The 24511-nt window shown below is 44.5% G+C and overlaps 1 long non-coding RNA gene across 1 annotated transcript; it reads right to left on the bottom strand.

Annotated features, from left to right (window-relative positions):
• Nucleotides 1-440: 440 nt before the first annotated feature.
• On the bottom strand, nt 441-3747 carry LOC143788540 (uncharacterized). The gene is made up of 3 exons (XR_013218661.1): nt 3561-3747; nt 3085-3211; nt 441-910 (listed from the first exon to the last, which is right to left on the bottom strand). It is a non-coding gene; the product is annotated as an uncharacterized LOC143788540 (long non-coding RNA).
• Between the last annotated feature and the right edge of the window lie 20764 nt (nt 3748-24511).

Raw genomic sequence — 24511 nt, 5'->3', positions numbered from 1 at the left:
TGCTGATCGCTGTACAGTAGGTCCGACTAGTAAGACCCCCAGTGATCCCAAAAAAAGGGGCTCTGGATTTTGGCAACTGGGCCGTGTGGAATGGATTAGCAGTGCTCATGCTTGATCATTGTCTATACAGAACCCAATTCCCGGGATCCAGATCCAATCTCAAGATCGCTGTGGGTTCCAGTGATCAGTAAGTTATCCCCTATCTTATGGGTCAGAGGGAACTTTGGATTTTGGGAATAACACTTTAAATCCCACTTTTTTCAGACTGAAACGTTCCCGAATATGCCTAGATTGTTTCCAAGAATTTGGCATTGTTGGAATCTACCGTAGTTGTCTTCTAGTACGGGTTAATTCAAGATGAATGGGTGCAGGAGCTAGGAGATAGTGGTGGAAAATGGATCATGTGCAAGAGATGACAACATAAAGAAAGAACGGTCGAGTTTTGGATAAGTCCATCTGTGACTCTTCTCCCGAGGAGCTCCACCTACTTGACTTCAAAAAGTCAAGTTACATTGTTTTTTTAGTCAGTATTGCACATTCTAAAAACACAGATACGGAGAAAGTCAATTTGGGGGAAGTTTAAATGGAAATGTAGTTGTTCCTTTACTTATAGGGTATGCAGAGATAGAGGATTTATGGGAATGCCCAAAACATGCTTTTAAAAAGGCTTTATATCCCTTTGATCCCTGTATGAAAATATCTGCGTTGTTAGGTTAGATTTTTTTTTTTTTAAGTATTTATTTGTATTTTTATAATTTTATATATTGATTTTAGATATTTTATATAATTTTATTTTCTACAATTACATTGAGTAAATATTAATAACACATTGCAATTTCCTATTGGCATATCTGGCTCGATTTTCGGGATCGCTCTTCCACAGCCGAATGTTCACAGCCAGAAGAAAACCCTGCAGAGAGCAGAAAAGGGCAGTTTATTAGACAAATGTCTGGTCCCCAGTTAATTTTCTGGTATGGTAAGTAAGGATGAGCGCAGCTGTCCTACAGCCTCGTGTCTGGTAATAGGCCCTATTTGGCTTCTGTGGAAATGTCATGTCAGTAGATGAAGCAACCTGTGTTTGATGATCTGGCCCCCCAGGGTCCTTGTGTGTTGCGGTGGGGGCCCCCAAAAAAACTAATAAACCAGTATAAAATTAACATAAACCTCTGGTAACGATGCACAGAGCGAGTGGTATCATGGCATCCATCAAACCGGTCACAATGTAATCAGACAACACCAATGGCGTCACCTGCTGGGAATGTGCCGCAATCTTTATTCATAGATATCGTAATGTACCGCCATGCTGCGGGATGATAAACTTCTCATGAAGTTCTGTAGTTCTATGGAGGGACACAATGGATAATTGGGAGGAACTAGAACCAGAAATTAAATGATTTATGTCCACAGAGCTCTCCTGGCTCATCCTTTGTGCTATCAGCTTTTTTTGCTGATTTTAGAAATGTTTTTTAATTTTTAATCTTTTTTTACAGTTTGGCATTTTTCTGGCCACCCTAATGTAAAAAAAAATCTTTTACTTAATTTCCATAAAGATATTTAACATGTCCAATTTAGAGTAATTGTCAGGGGTGTACATAGAAATCAATGGCCCCCATAAAAATAAATACTCGGTGGGCAGGGCAGGGTCACGGCACATTAGCGCAGTCACAGAAGCATATATCTCACAATTTTTAAAAGACGGAAAAGAGGGAACATGTACTGTGGCACGCACACAAAAATAGTGCACCCCCTTCGTTTTCCCATCCACTATAAGACCTCTTTCATGCCCCCCCTACAGTATAATGCCCCAATGATATGTCACCAGTTAGTCCCCCATGCAATAAGCCTTCACAGTGCCCCCAGTATGATGCCCTGACTTAATAGTAAGATACCCCCACAGTGCCTGCATGCACGGTATGATGCCCCACAGTGCCACAAACAAAGTATGATGCCCCCACAGTGCCCCAAACACAGTATGATGCCCTCACAGTGCCCCAAACACAGTATGATGCCCCCACAGTGCCCCAAACACAGTATGATGCCCTCACAGTTCCCTTTAACAAAGCTTGATGTCCCCACAGTGCTCTATAAACACAGTATACTGCCCCCAACATAGTATAACCCCACATTGTCCTCCAATACAAGATGATACCCCAATAAAACCTCCTAACATAGTATTGACCCCCACAATTCTCCGAAGACAATATGATGCCCCACAAAGTTTCCAAACACAGTATGATGCCCCTAGTGTGCACACAACTCAGTGTGATACCCCCAAAGTGTTCCACAACACAGTATGATGACCCTAAAATGCCATTCCACACATTATACTCCTACTCCACCATTGTATTTAACTCTGTGTCCTGACACAAAACGGTCCCCGTTCACCACTGCCTCCCCCAGTTCATGGACGCCATAGCGGACTTGTGGTTTAACACTCATGGCGGTATACCCGTCCTGTATTTGGGTCATGGCAAGAGATAAAATAGCAATCAGCAAAGAAAGCATGTTTTATCAGAGATAAGGAAGGGGAATTTTATATGTATTTATTTTTATGGCTTGTTTGGGTTTTTTTTTCTTAATTTTTACTTTTCATGGTTAGTGACAGAGGTAATCTGCCATTTAGCAGCAATAACTGCCTCTATTAGAAGAGAGTTGGATTTACGGTAGTTAGACCCGGAAGCAACTTCCTTCTACTGGCATCCCGGCGATCAAGTGATCACCAACATGATCACCAACATGATCGCCAAAACAGGCAGAGGCAGCAGCTTTGCATAAGTCTTCATCCTGTACACAGAGCTTACTAGGCCTCATCTATTAAAACTGTAAAACTGGTGTTGGTTGCCCATAGCAACCAATCAGAGCTCAGCTTTCATTTTTCAAAAGCAGTTACAGAAATGAAAGCTGTGCTCTGATAGGTTGCTATGAGCAACCAAGACCATTTTACAGATTGAGGCCTAGAGGCCTAGTGAGCTCTGTGTGTGAGGATAGAAATAAAATCAGTGAAAAAACACTAAGGCAGCCATGCTAAGCTCACTCAGTAAATGTAAAATAGCCTGGCAAATCTGGAACTGCTAGCAACTATACCTTCCTGGTGTCAAGGATGTGGCATGTTATATCAAGACGGTCTCAGATGATACTTGACAACACTGTGCACTTTTAGTCAGGCATTGAGTGAAAGGGCCATGCATGTGCCCTTAGGAAACACAAGCAGCTGCAAAATAAATTCAGACTGATTTAACATCATACACTTAATAAAATGACAACCTCCATTAGCGAGTGTTCTAGTTCCCCAGGCCAGTACATGGCCGCTTCCCCTCTGTCCAGATTCTGCCCTTTTAGGCCATCTGTTAAGCAAATATAAGTGCATAAAAGCCCAAGGTTTAACATTTGGGGTCTTTAGTTTGGTTTAGATTAGTTAATCCCTTAAATGGTTATTCTCATCTTCATCTATAGCTACTTTCGGATAGTGCTTGTAGAGCAATTTTACAATGTACTGCTTATAAAAATTTTAATCCGTTCTTGAGATATTAACTTTTTTTTTATTGATTACAGTTCATTACCTTGGTGACCGACCACCACTGGTAAACTAAACATCAAATTGTGCGCAATAGTTACAAGTTCTGCTGTATTGAGCTTATAGGCGCTATTTTGAAGATGGCCAGGATCGCAGGAGCGCGCTGTTATTGTCTAATCCCGGCTAACTTCAGCGCAGAGCTTGCAAGGAGGATAACAGCGGTGGTCGGTCTCCTAAGCAACGAGCTGTAAACAAAAGAAAAAAGTGTTAATATCTTGACAACGGCTGCAAATTTTAATATACAGTAAATTACAAAAGTGTTTTTACAAGCACTATCTGACAATCGCCATCTACGAGGATGGAAAATACCCCTTACGTATCCTTCCAATCATATGCATTCTCATAAGATAGCCTTGGTGCTTTTGTTGCATTGTGTAGGTGCATTTGCATAAGTCATTTTTGCAAAACCACAGTAAAAAAAAAATTAAAAAAAAAAAGTGGTAAAACCATGTGTTTTTTGCTTGATTTTGACCGCATGATCAAAAAGAACTAATGTAAATGGACCTGAGAGTTAATCTATCAAAATACCAGGGCTAGTCTAGGAGAGTAGACAGCCAGGATCAGGGTTTTCTCCAATCCCTGTGATTGTTGTAGGACAGCAGCAATCACAGCACTCCCATCCTTCATCCCTTCCTACCTACTAGGGTACAGATAACAGAGGAACATAGTGGTTCTTATGGGACCCAGAAGGTCAGAAAATTAGGGGTCATTGGGTTTTAGGTGGCATGAAGGGGTAATAGAAGGAATGATAAGAAAGCCATAATCAGGGCAGAAGTAATTGTGGGGGCCAAGGGCTCCATGTTATCTCTCTGTCCATCCTGATGACATTTCCATTGGGTGATGATCATGGTAGACGTGGGTGTCATTGCATATTTGGCTATATGCCTCATGGATATTTTTTAGGCCTCTTATAGACCCCAAAACATTTTTCATTACTTTCCACTAAATCTACAAACTAGTAAATCTCATCTCTGTGTCGACTGGAAAACTCCACAAATTGAACATCTCAGTGTACGACTGATAAGACCCAAGATTGAGGTCCGTCAGTTGTAAAATAATGAAGATGGGATACATGGCGGCCGAGAAATGTCATAGTTGTGAAGAAATCAATATCGACCATTACATTATCTCCTCGGCACATCCTGAGTCATTGTGAGGCCACCATGAAAAGAAGGTGAATCTTTCCGTCCAATCTGCTGACCTTCCCTCTACATCAAATGTCAGGAAGCTTTAATAAGAAGATGATGTTCTCGGGGCAGGTACAACGTGACACATCCCAGGTCTCCAAACACGAAGCATATTCCCCAGTCCATCAAGAGTCGGAATCAAGAAGGACGGAGTAATGGAGGTCGAGGACTGAGGTGGCAGCACAAGAACAGAGGGACATCTGGAGTAAATACATTTATGGACAAGTCGTCCGAAAGGTTTCACTACAGGGTGTTTGCTAAGACTATAATGTAGCAATAGTGTAATAACAATGGAACAATAATGATTAAGATAACATACATAGAAGTAATATACAAGCAGACTCGGACTCCGGTGGGCTCCTGTGTTATGGTTACCCCAATTACCATGGGAAAAAGAATACAAAACGGACTAGCTCTCGGGTGATGGAAACTAAGGTCGACCGTGACCTGAACCTGACCCAACACTTACAGTAGCCGGGGGATGTACCTACGATGCCCTAGACACCACGCGCCAGCCGGAGATCTAACTACCCCTATAAGAGGAATATACAGGCCTGCCTTACCTCCAGTGAGGAACCCCAAAAGATGATAGTAGACCCCCACAGATATTGACGGTGAGTTCAGAGGAAATGACATACGTAGGATGAACAGCAGATTTAGCACAGTGAGGTCCGCTTACTAGATAGCAGAAGGACAGGAAAGTGTTACTTCACGGTCGACCTAAAAATCACTATTCAAAAACACCATCCAGAAAATACTTTAAACTCCAGTGACAACTCATGCCACTGGAGTAGTAATTTTCTGTCCACAAGAGCTTCCAGCACTGAAGAATCACATTGCAGATAGCTGGACAAAAATAGCAAAACAAGAAACAAAATTCAACTTAGCTGAACTGGAACTTGAGGCAGGTGAATGCAACAGAATGCTACTAGCACATTGTTGGCCGGCATGTGACTAACAGCCAAGCAGCCTTAAATAGGAAACTCCCCAAGAGGGTGGCGACAGGTAATCAGAGATGGAGGAAGGCACATAAGAGACACTACCATAACAGACCACCGGGGGAGCCCACAAACCGAATTCACAACAGTACCCCCCCCTTAAGGAGGGGGCACCGAACCCTCACCAGAACCACCAGGGCGACCTGGATGAGCACTATGAAATGCACGAACCAAATCGGGAGCATGAACATCGGATGCTGTCACCCAAGAATTATCCTCCTGGCCATAACCTTTCCACTTAACCAGATACTGAAGTCTCCGTCTGGAAACACGGGAGTCCAAGATCTTTTCCACCACATACTCCAATTCACCCTCAACCAACACAGGAGCAGGTGGATCAGCAGAAGGAACAACCGGTACCTCATACCTCCGCAATAATGACCGATGGAAAACATTATGGATATTAAAAGATGCTGGGAGGTCCAAACGAAAGGACACAGGATTAAGAACCTCCAGAATCCTATAAGGGCCGATAAACCGAGGCTTAAACTTAGGAGACGAGACCTTCATAGGAACAAATCGAGAAGACAGCCACACCAGGTCCCCAACACCAAGACGAGGACCAATACGCCGATGACGATTAGTGAACTGTTGAGTCTTCTCCTGGGACAACTTCAGATTGTCCACAACCTGTCCCCAAATCTGATGCATCCTATCAACCACAGCATCCACTCCAGGACAATCCGAAGACTCCAATTGACCGGACGAAAACCGAGGGTGAAACCCTGAATTACAAAAAAATGGAGAAACCAAAGTGGCAGAACTAGCCCGATTGTTAAGGGCAAACTCTGCCAATGGCAAAAAGTCAAGCCAATCATCCTGATCAGCGGACACAAAACACCTCAAGTAAGTCTCCAAGGTCTGATTAGTACGCTCAGTCTGGCCATTAGTCTGAGGATGGAATGCAGACGAAAAAGACAAATCGATACCCATCCTGGCACAGAACGTCCGCCAAAATCTAGACACAAACTGAGTACCCCTGTCAGACACTATATTCTCAGGAATACCATGCAAACGCACCACATTCTGAAAAAATAGAGGAACCAACTCAGAGGAGGAGGGCAATTTGGGCAAAGGTACCAAATGAACCATCTTGGAAAAACGGTCACAAATCACCCAGATGACAGACATCCTACGAGAAACCGGAAGGTCAGAAATAAAGTCCATAGAAATGTGCGTCCAAGGCCTCTTAGGAATAGGCAAGGGCAACAACAACCCACTGGCCCTAGAACAGCAGGGCTTGGCCCGAGCACAAACATCACAAGACTGCACAAACATGCGCACATCTCGAGACAAAGAAGGCCACCAGAAGGACCTAGACACCAAATCCCTGGTGCCAAAAATTCCAGGATGACCTGTCAACGCGGAAGAATGAACCTCCGAGATAACTCTACTGGTCCAATCATCAGGGACAAACAGTCTACCAGGCGGACAGCGATCAGGCCTATCCACCTGAAACTCCTGCAAAGAACGCCGCAGGTCTGGGGAGACAGCTGACAATATCACCCCATCCTTCAGGATGCCGGTAGGTTCGGAATCACCAGGCGAGTCAGGCTCAAAACTCCTAGAGAGGGCATCCGCCTTCACATTCTTGGACCCAGGCAGATATGACACCACAAAGTTAAATCGGGAGAAAAACAACGACCAGCGCGCCTGTCTAGGATTCAGACGCCTGGCCGACTCAAGATAAATTAGATTCTTGTGGTCAGTGAGGACCACCACCTGGTGTCTAGCACCCTCAAGCCAATGACGCCACTCCTCAAACGCCCACTTCATGGCCAGAAGTTCCCGATTTCCCACATCATAATTTCGCTCAGCGGGCGAAAACTTTCGGGAGAAAAACGCACATGGTCTCATTACTGAGCAGTCAGGATCTTTCTGCGACAAAACTGCACCTGCTCCGATCTCCGAAGCATCCACCTCAACCTGGAACGGAAGTAACACATCAGGTTGGCGCAACACAGGGGCGGAAGAAAAGCGGCGCTTAAGCTCTTGAAAGGCCTCCACAGCCGCAGAGGACCAATTAGCAACATCAGCACCCTTTTTGGTCAAATCAGTCAAAGGTTTAGCAATGGCAGAAAAACCCGCTATAAATCGGCGATAGAAATTAGCAAAACCCAAGAACTTTTGCAGACTCTTCAAAGAAGTAGGTTGCATCCAATCACAAATAGCCTGAACCTTGACAGGGTCCATCTCCATAGATGAAGGGGAAAAAATATATCCCAAAAAGGAAATTCTCTGAACTCCAAAACTACACTTTGAGCCCTTTACAAAAAGAGAATTAGCTCGCAAAACCTGAAAAACTCTCCTGACCTGTTGAACGTGAGATTCCCAGTCCTCCGAAAAAACAAGAATATCATCCAAATACACAATCATAAACTTATCCAGATATTCACGGAAAATATCGTGCATAAAGGACTGAAAAACGGAAGGGGCATTTGCGAGACCGAAAGGCATTACCAAATACTCAAAATGGCCTTCAGGCGTATTAAATGCGGTCTTCCACTCATCCCCCTGCTTAATCCGCACCAAATTATACGCACCACGTAGATCGATCTTAGTGAACCACTTAGCCCCCTTTATACGAGCAAACAGATCAGTAAGTAAAGGTAACGGGTACTGGTATTTAACTGTAATCTTATTCAAAAGTCGATAGTCGATACAAGGTCTCAATGAACCATCCTTTTTACCTACAAAGAAAAATCCTGCCCCTAGTGGAGACAACGAGGGGCGAATATGACCCTTTTCCAAGGATTCTCTGATATACTCCCGCATAGCAGTATGTTCAGGTACAGACAAATTAAACAAGCGACCCTTAGGAAACTTACTACCGGGGATCAATTCAATAGCGCAGTCACACTCTCTGTGGGGAGGGAGAGAATCAACTTTAGGCTCTTGAAAGACATCATAAAAATCTGACAGAAATGCTGGGATCTCAGAGGGAGTAGATGAAGAAATAGGAACCAAAGGTGCATCCCCATGAATACCCCGACATCCCCAGCTCAACACAGACATAGATTTCCAGTCCAAGACGGGATTATGAATCTGTAACCATGGTAATCCAAGCACTAAGACATCATGTAGGTTATATAATACAAGGAAACGAATAATCTCCTGATGGTCTGGGGTAAGACGCATAGTCACTTGTGTCCAATATTGTGGTTTATTGCTAGCCAAAGGTGTAGAATCAATACCCTTCAGGGGAATAGAAACTTCCAACGGCTCCAAATCAAACCCACAACGCTTGGCAAAGGACCAATCCATGAGACTCAGAGCGGCGCCAGAATCCACATAAGCATTCACAGTCACAGATGATAAGGTACAAATCAATGTCACGGACAAAAGAAATTTTGACTGCAAGGTACCTGTAGAAAAAGATTTATCAACCTTTTTATCAACCTTATTTATACGTTTAGAGCATGCTGATATAACATGAGCTGGATCTCCACAGTAGAAGCACAATCCATTTTTGCGCCTGTAATTTTGACGTTCGCCTCTAGACAAAACACGATCGCATTGCATATGCTCTAATGCCTTTTCAGAGGTCACCGCCAAATGGTGCACAGGTCTTTGCTCAGAAGACACCGCCATATGGTGCACAGGTTTTTGCTCAGAAGATACCGCCATATGGTGCACAGATTCTTCCTCAGAAGACCCCGCCATATGGTGCACAGATTTGCGCTCCCGCAAACGCCGATCAATCTGGATAGCCAATTTCATGGCATCATTCAGACCTGTAGGCACAGGGAACCCCACCATGACATCCTTCACGGCATCAGAGAGACCTTCTCTGAAATTAGCTGCTAAAGCGCACTCATTCCATTTAGTAAGCACCGACCATTTACGGAATTTCTGGCAGTATATCTCAGCTTCATCTTGCCCTTGGGAAAGAGCTATCAAGGCTTTCTCAGCCAAAATCTCCAAATTAGGTTCTTCATAAAGCAACCCCAAAGCCTGAAAAAACGCATCTACATTTAACAACGCAGGATCCCCTGGCGATAATGCAAATGCCCAACTTTGTGGGTCGCCGCGCAGTAGAGAGATAACAATTTTAACTTGTTGAGTCTGATCACCAGCAGAGTGAGATCTCAGAGACAAAAACAATTTGCAATTTTCTCTGAAACTCAAAAACCGGGATCTGTCTCCGGTAAAGTATTCAGGCAGAGGAATCTTAGGTTCAGACATTGGAGCACGTATAACAAACTCTTGTAGGTTCTGTACTTTTGTCGCAAGGTTATTCAAACCTGCAACTAAACTCTGTGGATCCATGTTTCAAATGGGTGTAACCCAAGCATTCAGAGGTTAAGAGGAGAGGAGAGAAAAAAAAGTCTGAAGACTGCAGTTTAAGCAAGGAATACAAATGATCAAACTAAGGTGCACTTTCAAACACAGAAAAAAAAAAAAAAAACCTTTTCTTCTCCTTCCTACTTTAGTGCATATTTTAACACATAGATTTTTTATAGGCCGGCCAAACTGTTATGGTTACCCCAATTACCATGGGAAAAAGAATACAAAACGGACTAGCTCTCGGGTGATGGAAACTAAGGTCGACCGTGACCTGAACCTGACCCAACACTTACAGTAGCCGGGGGATGTACCTACGATGCCCTAGACACCACGCGCCAGCCGGAGATCTAACTACCCCTATAAGAGGAATATACAGGCCTGCCTTACCTCCAGTGAGGAACCCCAAAAGATGATAGTAGACCCCCACAGATATTGACGGTGAGTTCAGAGGAAATGACATACGTAGGATGAACAGCAGATTTAGCACAGTGAGGTCCGCTTACTAGATAGCAGAAGGACAGGAAAGTGTTACTTCACGGTCGACCTAAAAATCACTATTCAAAAACACCATCCAGAAAATACTTTAAACTCCAGTGACAACTCATGCCACTGGAGTAGTAATTTTCTGTCCACAAGAGCTTCCAGCACTGAAGAATCACATTGCAGATAGCTGGACAAAAATAGCAAAACAAGAAACAAAATTCAACTTAGCTGAACTGGAACTTGAGGCAGGTGAATGCAACAGAATGCTACTAGCACATTGTTGGCCGGCATGTGACTAACAGCCAAGCAGCCTTAAATAGGAAACTCCCCAAGAGGGTGGCGACAGGTAATCAGAGATGGAGGAAGGCACATAAGAGACACTACCATAACAGACCACCGGGGGAGCCCACAAACCGAATTCACAACACTCCTGTGTAGGAGTGGAACCTCGGTATGAGCGATAGTATTTAGAAGCATTGAGACATTTGAGTTTTAATCCTCTTCCTCTCTGAAGAGACAATTTGAGAGTAATACAATATTTTCATGTAGCTGAACAGTGGCCCCTGGAGTCAATGTTACTGGTGGGCCCTTGTTAATCCAATCCAACACTGTGTACAAGTCCTTTAGTACAGCATCAGTGGGAAATCTGAGGACTGTTCGATATTGCTCCGTAGATATTATATTTTTAAAGGAAAATTCTGCTCTCCTGTTGGCTTCCAGACAAATGGCACTAAATAAAAGTACTATAAGGCTTTTTAGTGAGTACCCCTTTACATTCGTTAGGACTTGTTCACATAGATAGGTGAACAGGAGGAAGAGACAAGAAAGGAAGGTGAGAAGAAAAGGAAAAAGGAAGAAGGAAAGGAAGGAAGAAAAAAGGAGAAGAAGAACAGAGAGGAAGGGAAGAAAAGAAAAGAAGAAAGGAAAGGAGGAAGAAGAAAGGAAAGGAGTAAGAACGGAAAAGAAAAGAAAGAAACAAGAAAGAAAAAAGTAAAGGAAGAAAGATAAAAGAAAGGAAGAAGAAATGAAGAAAGAACAAAGGAAGAAAGGAAAGGAAGAAGAAAGGAAAGTAACAAGAAAGAAGAAAAGAAAGGAATAAACAAGACATGAAGAAGAAAGGAAAGAAAGAAAGAAGAAAGGAAGAAAGTAAAAAGAAAGGAAGAAAGGAAAGGAAGAAGAAAGGAAGGAAGAAAGGAAAGGAACAAGAAAGTAGAGGAAGAAAGAAGACATGAAGAAGAAAAAAGAAAGGAAGGGAAAGGAAGAAGAAAGGAAGAAAGTAAATGAAGAAAGAAGAAAGGAAAGGAAGAAAGGAAAGAAAGGAAGAAAAAAGAAAGGAAAGGAGGAAAGGAATAATAGAAGAGTAAGGAAGAAAGAAAAGAAAGGAAGAAAGAAGGAAGAAAGAAGAAAGGAAGAAGAAAGGAAAGGAACAAGAAAGAAGAAAGGAAGAAAGAAAGAAGACAGGAAGAATGAAGAAAGGAAAGGAAGAAGAATGGAAGAAAATAAAGGAAGAAAGAAGAAAGGAAAGGAGAAAATGAAGAAAGAAGAAAGAAAAGGAAGAAAGGAAAGAAAGAAAGGAAAGTAAGGAAGAAAGAAGAAGGGAAAGGAGGAAAGGAAGAAAGAAGAAAAGAAAAGTAAGAAAGGAACAAGAAAGGAGAAAGGATGAAGAAAGAAGAAAGTAAGAAGAAAGAACAAAGGAGGAAGAAAGGAAGAACGCAAAGTAAGAAAGAATAAAGGAAGTAAGGAAAGGAAGAAAGTAATGGAACAAAGAAGAAAGAAAAGGGAGAACGGAAAGGAAGAAGAAAGGAAAAGAAGAAAGGAAGAGAAACAATAGACATGAATTGTATAGATATATTTAGAAAGACAGAGAGATGCCCTAGGAAGGAAAGAGGCTCATTATTTCCCATGATGCCTCGTCTTTAATTTTCTATTAAAGACTGAAGAAAAGAATCTCCTTGATAAGAAAACGTCTGATTGCTCTGGTTTTGATCATTCCTTTCCCCTCCGCTGTTCTTTCTGAGCATCTCTTCACTCTTAAAGTGTTTCCTGAAACATTTTCTTAAATTCAATTTCCTTTCATTGCCATTTAAGCCGCTCACCCCGTCCTGAGCGTCTCCATAAACCAGCAGCGTGCAGCATCCAGTCACAGGCACCAAACATCATCATATTGCTTGCCTTGGTGCCGCAAGCAAATATGTTTTATGGTAATAAAAAGGGATTGTTGCATAATGTTTTCAGATTTAGTAATGGCTGACCATTTGTTTTTTTAATTTCATTACAACCCCCCCCAAAAAAATACCCAAGGAGTGGGGGAAAATATCATAAATTCAATATTAATCTTGAAAAATAGTAGTTATAAGGCCTGTAGACTTTTTATTGCATTTCTACAACCAAAATATAAAGTGAAGTAATGTTACAAATAGTATTCACTGAAAATCCCCTACCGTTTTGTGTATACAGCTCCTATGCAGACTGATCATTAGCAGTCACAGCCTGATGCTGAAGGTTGTCTGAAATAGTGGACCGAATAAAGAAATCCATTTTTTCAGACATAGATCTGCAAAAAAAATTGAATTTTTAAACTAAATCTTTTTGCAAAGTTGCATTAATAAAACATCAAAAAATCTTTGCAAAAGACATAATTTTCTTAATTTAAAGACACCTTCTCCATGGTTACAGACTACAAACAAACCCGTATCTACATCCTGATCCTGCAGTCCTGAGTTACCCCACATTCTCTGACCCCCTTTATATATATGTAAAGGCATGGCAAGGGAGTGCAAAAAAAACCCCAAACACTCTGCCTTGTTACATAGATCTGCATAAGAGCTGCGTACAAGAAATTGTAAGGAATTTTTAATATTTGCAAAGTGGCTTTATTTTTTACAATAAAAAAAATGACCACAAAGGTATACATACCCTATAGCAACTTTATGGATTGCTCCTCATTAAGGCAGCATATAAACTATAAATTCTAGTACATTGTTTTACAAAAGAGCTGCATACACAAAACGGTAGGGTATTTTTAACAACAATGGTTTGCAAAGTGGCTTCAATTTTTATTTTGCTTACAGTGGCACAATAAAAAATGGCTGCAAAAGTATACATACCCTGTAACAACCTTATGGATCTCTCCTCCTCATTAAGGCAGCATATCCACTATAAAAACCATGAAGCGGCACAGTCCAATTTGACATGATGGCTCGATGGTTGAAATCCCGGCTACGGACGTAGTGTAAATAAGTTGCTGAATTTGCAGGATTACAGGACTAATCGTCATTAAGAACAGATATGAGACTACAAAACTGGATTAACCCCTCGCATCCCCTATAACGGCACTTTACAGTATGCTGTGGATTGTTCTCGGCCCTCGGGGCAGCCGTGGGCCGGGTACCCTGCTGGGAATGGGCACAAATTAGGAAGCGTTACCATTATATCAGTGCTTGTTATTGAACGTGGCACATGGTGGAAGCTCGTTGTATTGAGAATGATCTGGCCCCCCCCAGGATTGGTCCAAGATTGACACTTATCATCAACTATCCATAGTATAGCTTATAAGTGTCGCACATTGGACCCCCCTATTTGTTATACAGACATGGTGCCATACACTTGATGTACACAGTGTGGGGGCTTCTTTTGGGGTCATTATACTGTGTTTTGGGGGAGCAGTTAGGACATCATTCTATGTATAGGGGAACTCTGTGGGACATCATATTGTGTACAATGGAGCTATAGGGACATTATACTATGTATAGGTGAGCTGCATGCCCATTATACTGGGCATAGGGGAGCTCTGGGGGCATTATACTGTGTATATGGAAGCTGTGGGCCCACAATACTCTGTATAGGGGAGCTGTACGATCATCATACTGTGTATGGGGAGCTGTGGGATCATCAAACTGTGTACAGCGGAACTGTAAGATCATCATACTTTGTATAGGGGAGCTGTGGGATCATCATACTGTGTATATGGGAGCTGTGGGATCATCATACTGTGTATAGCAGAGCTGTAGGCCCATCATACTGTGTAGGGGAGTTGGGGGGGGGGGCATTAACTGAGTACAGTGGAGCTGGAGGCCCATAATACTGTGTATAGAGGAGCTGTGGGTTCATCATATTGTGTATAGGGGAGCAGTGGGACCATAACACTGTGCATAGTGGAGCTGGGGACCCATAATACTGTGTATAGGGGAGCTGTGTGATCATCATACTGTGTATAGGTGAGCTGTGTGATCATCATACTGTGTACAACGGAACTGTAAGATCATCATACTTTGTATAGGGGTGCTGTGGAATTTTCATATGGTGTATAGGGGAGCTGTGGGACCATAACACTGTGTACAGTGGAGGTGATGGCCCATTATACTGTGTATAGTGGAGCTGTGGGATCATCATACTATGTATAGTGGAGCTGGGGGCCCATAATACTGTGTATAGGTGAGCTGTGGGATCATCATACTGTGTATAGGGGAGCTGTAAACACATCATATTGTGTAGAGGGGAGCTGTGGGGGCATTATACTGTGTATAGCTGAGCTGTGTGCCCATAATGTTGTGTATAGGGCAGCTGTAGGATCATCATACTGTGCATAGGGGAGCTGTGTAACCATAACACTGTGCATAGTGGAGCTGGGGGCCCATAATACTGTGTATAAGGGAGCTGTGGGATCATCATACTGTGTATAGGGGAGCTGTGGGCCCATAATACTGTGCATAAGGGAGCTGTGGGATCATCATACTGTGTATAGGGGAGCTGTGGGACCATAGCACTGTGTATAGTGAAGCTGTGGGATCATCATACTGAGTATAAGGGAGCTGTGGGATCATCATACTGTGTATAAGGGAGCTGTGGGGACATTATACTGACTATAATGGACCTGTACATAGGGGAACTCAGAGGAAATTATTAAATGTGGGCACTTCAGAAGCATTATTGTTATAGGGACACTCAGGGTACTATAACCATCAAAGTTGCAAAAGTGGTTTTATTACTTTTCTAGGGAGAAAATGTGGAGGGCACTAGCACAGGGCATTAACATTTTCTAAGAGGCAATTTTACCATCTAGAGAGCACAAAGGAGGCATTATTACTTTGTAAGGGGCACAGTGGTGGTATTACTATGTGGCGCAGTAAGTGGAGCGCCACTTTATACCACACAGCTGGTGCAGTAATAGGGACACATAAAGCGGCTCGGTATTGGGGTATCAGGAGCAGTAATAGGGATACATGGCAGCAGCGGCTCAGTATTGGGGTATCAGATGCAGTAATAGGGATACATACGGCAGCAGAGGCTCAGTATTGGGGTATCAGGTGCAGTAATAGGGACACATACGGCAGCAGCGGCTCAGTATTGGGGCATCAGGGGCAGTAATAGGGACACATACGGCAGCAGCGGCTCAGTATTGGGGTATCAGGGGCAGTAATAGGGACACATACGGCAGCAGCGGCTCAGTATTGGGGCATCAGGGGCAGTAATAGGGACACATACGGCAGCAGCGGCTCAGTATTGGGGTATCAGGTGCAGTAATAGGGACACATATGGCAGCAGCGGCTCAGTATTGGGGTATCAGGTGCAGTAATAGGGACACATACAGCAGCAGCAGCTCAGTATCGGGGTATCAGGTGCAGTAATAGGGACACATACGGCAGCAGCGGCTCAGTATTGGGGCATCAGGGGCAGTAATAGGGACATATACGACAGCAGCGGCTCAGTATTGGGGTATCAGGGGCAGTAATAGGGACACATACGGCAGCAGCGGCTCAGTATTGGGGTATCAGGTGCAGTAATAGGGTCACATACGGCAGCAGTGGCTCAGTATTGGGGCATCAGGGGCAGTAATAGGGACACATACGGCAGCAGCGGCTCAGTATTGGGGCATCAGGGGCAGTAATAGGGACACATACGGCAGCAGTGGCTCAGTATTGGGGCATCAGGGGCAGTAATAGGGACACATACAGCAGCAGGGGCTCAGTATTGGGGCATCAGGGGCAGTAATAGGGACACATACGGCAGCAGCGACTCAGTATTGGGGTATCAAGTGCAGTAATAGGGACACATACTGCAGCAGCGGCTCAGTATTGGGGTATCAGGGGCAGTAATAGGGACACATACGGCAGCAGCGGCTCAGTATTGGGGTATCAGGTGCAGTAATAGGGACACATACGGCAGCAGCGGCTCAGTGTTGGGGTATCAGGTGCAGTAATAGGGACACATACAGCAGCAGCGGCTCTGTATTGGGGTATCAGGGGCAGTAATAGGGACGCATATGGCAGCAGCGGCTCTGTATTGGGGTATCAGGTGCAGTAATAGGGACACATACGGCAGCAGCGGCTCAGTATTGGGGCATCAGGGGCAGTAATAGGGACACATATGGCAGCAGCGGCTCAGTATTGGGTTATCAGGTGCAGTAATAGGGACACATACGGCAGCAGCGGCTCTGTATTGGGGTATCAGGTGCAGTAATAGGGACACATACGGCAGCAGCGGCTCTGTATTGGGGTATCAGGGGCAGTAATAGGGACACATATGGCAGCAGCGGCTCAGTATTGGGTTATCAGGTGCAGTAATAGGGACACATACGGCAGCAGCGGCTCAGTATTGGGGTATCAGGTGCAGTAATAGGGACACATATGGCAGCAGCGGCTCAGTATTGGGGCATCAGGGGCAGTAATAGGGACACATACGGCAGCAGCGGCTCTGTATTGGGGTATCAGGGGCAGTAATAGGGACACATACGGCAGCAGCGGCTCAGTATTGGGGTATCAGGTGCAGTAATAGGGACACATATGGCAGCAGCGGCTCAGTATTGGGGCATCAGGGGCAGTAATAGGGACACATACGGCAGCAGCGGCTCTGTATTGGGGTATCAGGGGCAGTAATAGGGACACATACGGCAGCAGCGGCTCAGTATTGGGGTATCAGGGGCAGTAATAGGGACACATACGGCAGCAGTGGCTCAGTATTGGGGTATCAGGGGCAGTAATAGGGACACATACGGCAGCAGAGGCTCAGTATTGGGGCATCAGGGGCAGTAATAGGGACACATACGGCAGCAGCGGCTCAGTATTGGGGTATCAGGGGCAGTAATAGGGACACATACGGCAGCAGTGGCTCAGTATTGGGGTATCAGGTGCAGTAATAGGGACACATACGGCAGCAGCGGCTCAGTATTGGGGTATCAGGTGCAGTAATAGGGACACATATGGCAGCAGCGGCTCAGTATTGGGGCATCAGGGGCAGTAATAGGGACACATACGGCAGCAGCGGCTTAGTATTGGGGTATCAGGGGCAGTAATAGGGACACATACGGCAGCAGTGGCTCAGTATTGGGGTATCAGGTGCAGTAATAGGGACACATACGACAGCAGCGGCTCAGTATTGGGGTATCAGGGGCAGTAATAGGGACACATACGGCAGCAGCGGCTCTGTATTGGGGTATCAGGTGCAGTAATAGGGACGCATATGGCAGCAGCGGCTCTGTATTGGGGTATCAGGGGCAGTAATAGGGACACATACGGCAGCAGCGGCTCAGTATTGGGGTATCAGGGGCAGTAATAGGGACACATACGGCAGCAGTGGCTCAGTATTGGGGTATCAGGTGCAGTAATAGGGACACATACGACAGCAGCGGCTCAGTATTGGGGTATCAGGGGCAGTAATAGGGACACATACGGCAGCAGCGGCTCTGTATTGGGGTATCAGGGGCAGTAATAGGGACGCATATGGCAGCAGCGGCTCAGTATTGGGGCATCAGGGGCAGTAATAGGGACACATACGGCAGCAGCGGCTCAGTATTGGGGCATCAGGGGCAGTAATAGGGACACATACGGCAGCAGCGGCTCTGTATTGGGGTATCAGGTGCAGTAATAGGGACACATACGGCAGCAGCGGCTCTGTATTGGGGTATCAGGGGCAGTAATAGGGACACATATGGCAGCAGCGGCTCTGTATTGGGGTATCAGGGGCAGTAATAGGGACACATACGGCAGCAGTGGCTCAGTATTGGGGCATCAGGGGCAGTAATAGGGACACATACGGCAGCAGCGGCTCAGTATTGGGGCATCAGGGGCAGTAATAGGGACACATACGGCAGCAGTGGCTCAGTATTGGGGTATCAGGTGCTGTAATAGGGACACATATGGCAGCAGCGGCTCAGTATCGGGGTATCAGGTGCAGTAATAGGGACACATACGGCAGCAGCGGCTCAGTATTGGGTTATCAGGTGCAGTAATAGGGACACATACGGCAGCAGCGGCTCAGTATTGGGGTATCAGGTGCAGTAATAGGGACACATATGGCAGCAGCGGCTCAGTATTGGGGTATCAGGTGCAGTAATAGGGACACATACGGCAGCAGCGGCTCTGTATTGGGGTATCAGGGGCAGTAATAGGGACACATATGGCAGCAGCGGCTCTGTATTGGGGTATCAGGGGCAGTAATAGGGACGCATATGGCAGCAGCGGCTCAGTATTGGGGCATCAGGGGCAGTAATAGGGACACATACGGCAGCAGCGGCTCAGTATTGGGGCATCAGGGGCAGTAATAGGGACACATACGGCAGCAGTGGCTCAGTATTGGGGTATCAGGTGCTGTAATAGGGACACATATGGCAGCAGCGGCTCAGTATCGGGGTATCAGGTGCAGTAATAGGGACACATACGGCAGCAGCGGCTCAGTATTGGGTTATCAGGTGCAGTAATAGGGACACATACGGCAGCAGCGGCTCAGTATTGGGGTATCAGGTGCAGTAATAGGGACACATATGGCAGCAGCGGCTCAGTATTGGGGTATCAGGTGCAGTAATAGGGACACATACGGCAGCAGCGGCTCAGTATTGGGGTATCAGGGGCAGTAATAGGGACACATACGGCAGCAGCGGCTCTGTATTGGGGTATCAGGGGCAGTAATAGGGACACATACGGCAGCAGCGGCTCAGTATTGGGGTATCAGGGGCAGTAATAGGGACACATACGGCAGCAGTGGCTCAGTATTGGGGTATCAGGGGCAGTAATAGGGACACATACGGCAGCAGAGGCTCAGTATTGGGGCATCAGGGGCAGTAATCGGGACACATACGGCAGCAGTGGCTCAGTATTGGGGTATCAGGGGCAGTAATCGGGACACATACGGCAGCAGCGGCTCAGTATTGGGGCATCAGGGGCAGTAATAGGGTCACATACGGCAGCAGTGGCTCAGTATTGGGGTATCAGGGGCAGTAATCGGGACACATACGGCAGCAGTGGCTCAGTATTGGGGTATCAGGGGCAGTAATCGGGACACATACGGCAGCAGTGGCTCAGTATTGGGGTATCAGGGGCAGTAATCGGGACACATACGGCAGCAGCGGCTCAGTATTGGGGCATCAGGGGCAGTAATAGGGTCACATACGGCAGCAGTGGCTCAGTATTGGGGTATCAGGTGCAGTAATAAGGACACATATGGCAGCAGCGGCTCTGTATTGGGGTATCAGGGGCAGTAATAGGGACACATATGGCAGCAGCAGCTCAGTATTGGGGTATCAGGGGCAGTAATAGGGACACATATGGCAGCAGCGGCTCTGTATTGGGGTATCAGCAGGATGGGGAGTTTGTGTAGGTTGGGAATAGATGTTGATGGGGCTGGAATATGAGAAGTGAAATGTGTCTTTGTTGTATTCTCTGCAGACAGTCCTGGGTGGATGAAGTTGTCATGTCGGTCTGGGCCAGATGGAAAAGTGAACGATTCCACCAGAAAGAACGTCAGCGGTAAGTCACCATCAATAACTGTGCTGTGATCTCTTATATGTTCTGCAGCACTGCTATCTACTACTATATGGTCACCATATGGCGGTAATATCGGTGCTGGTCTTTATATAGAGATTATTTTCAGTAATTGCGCTGAGGATCTCTCTTTGCACACGGCCTTGGGTGCAGACTTTCACCATACAGAGCAATGAACATCTGCCGGTGGAGCCGCTCGCTGGTCTGCCAATGCTGCCATTGTATTGCTGCACTTTGTGGTGCATTTCTGTAACCAAAAAATGCACTTAACACATAAGTGTTCCAGGCAGTCCTGTTCTGTAACCAGTGGGTGCAGCAGACCCTCCAGCAGAACAGTCCGGACCCCTATGACTCCAGTGAACGGCCTCTTTTCTACCTCCACATTCAGCTGATCGGAGGCTTGTCAGATTCCAGGCTGACATTTTTCGCAGATGTTGCTATAGGAATGGTACGAGGCATTTGTGGAATCCTCCGGGGCCCTGCTGGGGCCCAACGCTGCATCTGCGTTCTGCAAATGCTTCATTTGGAAAGTTTCAAAGTCTGTAAGAAATCCGGATTGTAGTTATAAATAATGTGATCCATTAAAATTGTAGAATAACATCACTGATTGAATGTAAGAGGGACAATAATCACAGACACACTGTATATAAAAGCCACATGTAGACGGTACACCACCGTATAGGCAACGGCATAGTAATAGGGGCACAAGCATGAAGGACTCTTATGGACTGCGGGGCACAAGAACATGTGTAGCCAGTGACCGAAGACAGATTTTTGTAAGGATATAGATAATAGATGGATAAATATATAGATAGATAATAGATAGTATTAGGCTCACGTGGTGAGGTGGATCCTAGAAGCCCAATATCCAGTAGACATATGGGCCTCAGGTGTCGGTGCATCAGGCAGATGAAGCACGCGAGAGACAGGTTGAAGAGGTACTGGAAGCTGCAGGCGGACAGGAGACGTCCTGGAGACTGCAGATGGGCAGCAGAGGCACTGGAAGTCACAGACAGGCTGAAGACATCCTGGAGACCGGAGACAGCTAGCAGAGGTACTGGAACACGCAGGCAGGTCATGGTGCACCAACAAACTAAGAGACTCAATAACAAGACATAGGTGTGTATCTTGGAAGGCCATACATAGGTCCAAGAAATGCAACACATGGGAGCACGCCGACATGTTGTATTTCTAAACAAGAACGTTTAGCGGATCGGGTGTAGGGAGAAGAGCCCAGGAAAGGTGGGTAACATAATATAGATATGGATGGATGAACAGTGCAGATATATAGTACTTGGATGGATGAATAGATACACTAAGTTTATTGGTAATTTAGTCTCCATGGAATCCTCTTGTGAACAGATAGAAATAAGACTAGATGAAGGTCTTGTGCCGTTCCGCTGTTATTCCTCCACAGTCCAGCACTGATAGGACAAGGACCCACCACAAAATGATTTCCAGGACTAACAGAGGAAGGTGAAGAAATAGTCCAGAACTGTTATGAGAACTAATTTCTCAGACAGACAGATCCTCTTCAACAAATGGGAGAAACGTTTGGTTTGAGTCCTGCCGAGTGCACGGTCACCGTCCCGTCTGCAGTTCACTGCTGAGACCCCAATCTGTGACTATTAAGGACTCATTGTCTATGGTTGTTGGGAGGTCCGGCGGCCGTAGCAGCCACAGCATCAATTGCTGCAACTCTAATATTTCTCTTTAGCATCCAGATGTGTTATATATCTTTCCTATAATGTAATGTATCTTGGTAACATGTTAGTCAAACATTACATTATGTGTCAGCGCAGTGATGGCACCATGAGCACACAGCCACCAGACCCTGGGCAAGAAAGACATTTCCAAACCCAGAGCTCCCCCTAGTGGGGCCAAGCTAAGATGCAGCACTAGAAAACTTGGAAAAAGTTGTTTGTTTCCTTGTTGTCCATTTTACTGTTCTTGTAATCAAATCCATAGCATTAACTGAATCAGATAGAGATCATTAAAACATTGGCAATTCTCACAGAGTGAGATCTAATATTGATAATACTGCTCCAATTTTTTTTTTTCTTTTACTGATCTTGCCTAAGCCTAGAAAACCTCTTTAAAAACCCTCTGGGACAGTATTGCAACTTTTCCAACTATTGAAAAACTACAGCTCCCAGCATGCAAGCAACCTCAGGAGAGTCACAGACTGCAGATGTTCTTTGGAGATGACCTGATGTTCTCGGTGTAGCTTGTACCCCACTTTGGCCACGAGGTGGCAGTGTTTAGCAAGAAATCTTAGCACATCTTCCAGCCATTCCTTCGTCTATATCGGCTCATATACTAGTGTGCAGTTATTATACCAGGGATGGCACAAGATCGTAACTAATGATCGGCAAGTGGTCGCACCGACATCCGTCCTATTGCTATAGTTTGTAGGTAGCAACTAGACTACGATCACCATCCTTAGCGGCGAGACGTTACGACCTTACACTGTGCAGTCACATAGGCCGGGGCCTTGAGGTGTCAGGAGTCTGGGAATTTCTCAGCCACAGGAAAAATAAATGTGAATGGAAACTGACACTTGAGCAAGCAATCTACATCCCCTTTAAAGGACCTTTTATTATTTGCATGTATTTTGGACTAAAAATCATTTTTGCAATTGGGTATCATTAGAAATTTTGCACCGTTCGCCTTCTACAGCCTCCGTGTTGCACTTTCTATTGCAGAATGAGTTATCTGAGCATCGGTCAGTGAGCACACTCTCATTGGGCATTTATAACACTTGGCTAATTTATGAGCAAAGACTACATCAATGTTGGGGCTCATGACCACATCAAAGTTCATACGAGAGTTACAAACGCCCCATCAGAACGAGATCAACGACAGATTCTCAGATTGCTGCGGTCTGCAGGAGTTATCTTAGACTCTGCCAGTGAGCTCACTCTATCAGGGCTTTTATAAATCAACCGAGAAGGGATCAGAGAAAGATACATCAAAATTTAGCTCAACTTTGATGTGGTCCTTGTTAATAAAATCAGAAGAGATCAGAGAAAGACACATAAGAGTAATTAAACGAATGAACTCACTAATAGATCCTCAGTTAACTCCTTCAGCAGCCAGAAATATATAAGGAAACAAAAGAGCCTGTAAAAGTCGAATGATGCAACATTTTTAATCAAACTCAATTGCAAAAGTGATTTTAAGCCCAAAATACAAAGTAAAAAATAATAATAAAAAAAAAAAATCCCAAAGTGGTTGATAAACTTATCCAGCTCTTCACAGAAAGCAGAATAGAAATAAAAAAATAAAAATAAAAAAATCAGCTTATATATAATTTGATAAAAATTGTACTCCGTCACTTATAACATAAATATTTATTGCTTCATATGAATACTGTATTGAAAGCCCAAAGCATTCAGGTTTTTACACACAGAAATTATACAATTGGATAACGTTCCACAAAAGGCAGTGAACACTCGTCACATCCTACAAAAAAAAAAAAAAAAAAAAATCTACTGAAGTTTAAAAAAATTTCTATATATCAAAAAAGCTAAATTAGGTCTGGAAAAAAAATAAATAAAAAAAATAGAAATTCAGCAGCCGGGAATCGTGACGCTGACAGGACTGGGAGCAGAAGTTGTGCTTTAAAGCTGAACGATACAAGTTCTTCTTTATCGCCGGCTGTCGAAAAAAGCGAAATTTAGAGAAAAAAAAATTAAAAAAAAAAAAAGTTCTATAAATCGTTAGGATCTCGAAAAAAAAATTATCAGACGTTCAGTCCATTAAAAAATATATAAAAATTTTTTTTTAACTTCTCGCTGCATTCAAATACACAGACGTCTGAAACGTACCCTTAAGAGTGTTTTCTTATCCCGGAAATCAAGTTTGCCAGTATCTACGCTACAGAGACAGGCGTGTGTCATCATAAATAAAAAAATTATGTAAAAAAACAAAAAACAAAAGAATATAAAGGCAGATCCAGTCTTCTTTTTTTTTGGAATGTTAAAAAACAAAAACTCTACTTCCCAAAAGTAGAGATTGGCGCCATTACAGTCCACAGCGCAGAGGTGGCCGTATACGTTACCGAGGGTAAAAAGTAGGTTCTGTTTAACCCATCACCTTCCAATATAAGTGTGTGTTATGCCCCTTTTACATCCAAAATTGAGCCAATATCCTGATAAGACGCCCCCTGCTGGTTAAAGGCCAAGGAACAGGCAAGGATTCATTATGGGGTAAGAGCTTATTAGG

The sequence above is a fragment of the Ranitomeya variabilis genome, chromosome 8 (assembly GCF_051348905.1).
Source record: "Ranitomeya variabilis isolate aRanVar5 chromosome 8, aRanVar5.hap1, whole genome shotgun sequence".
NCBI lineage: Eukaryota > Metazoa > Chordata > Amphibia > Anura > Dendrobatidae > Ranitomeya > Ranitomeya variabilis.
This window is presented reverse-complemented; position numbering and strand designations above follow the sequence as displayed.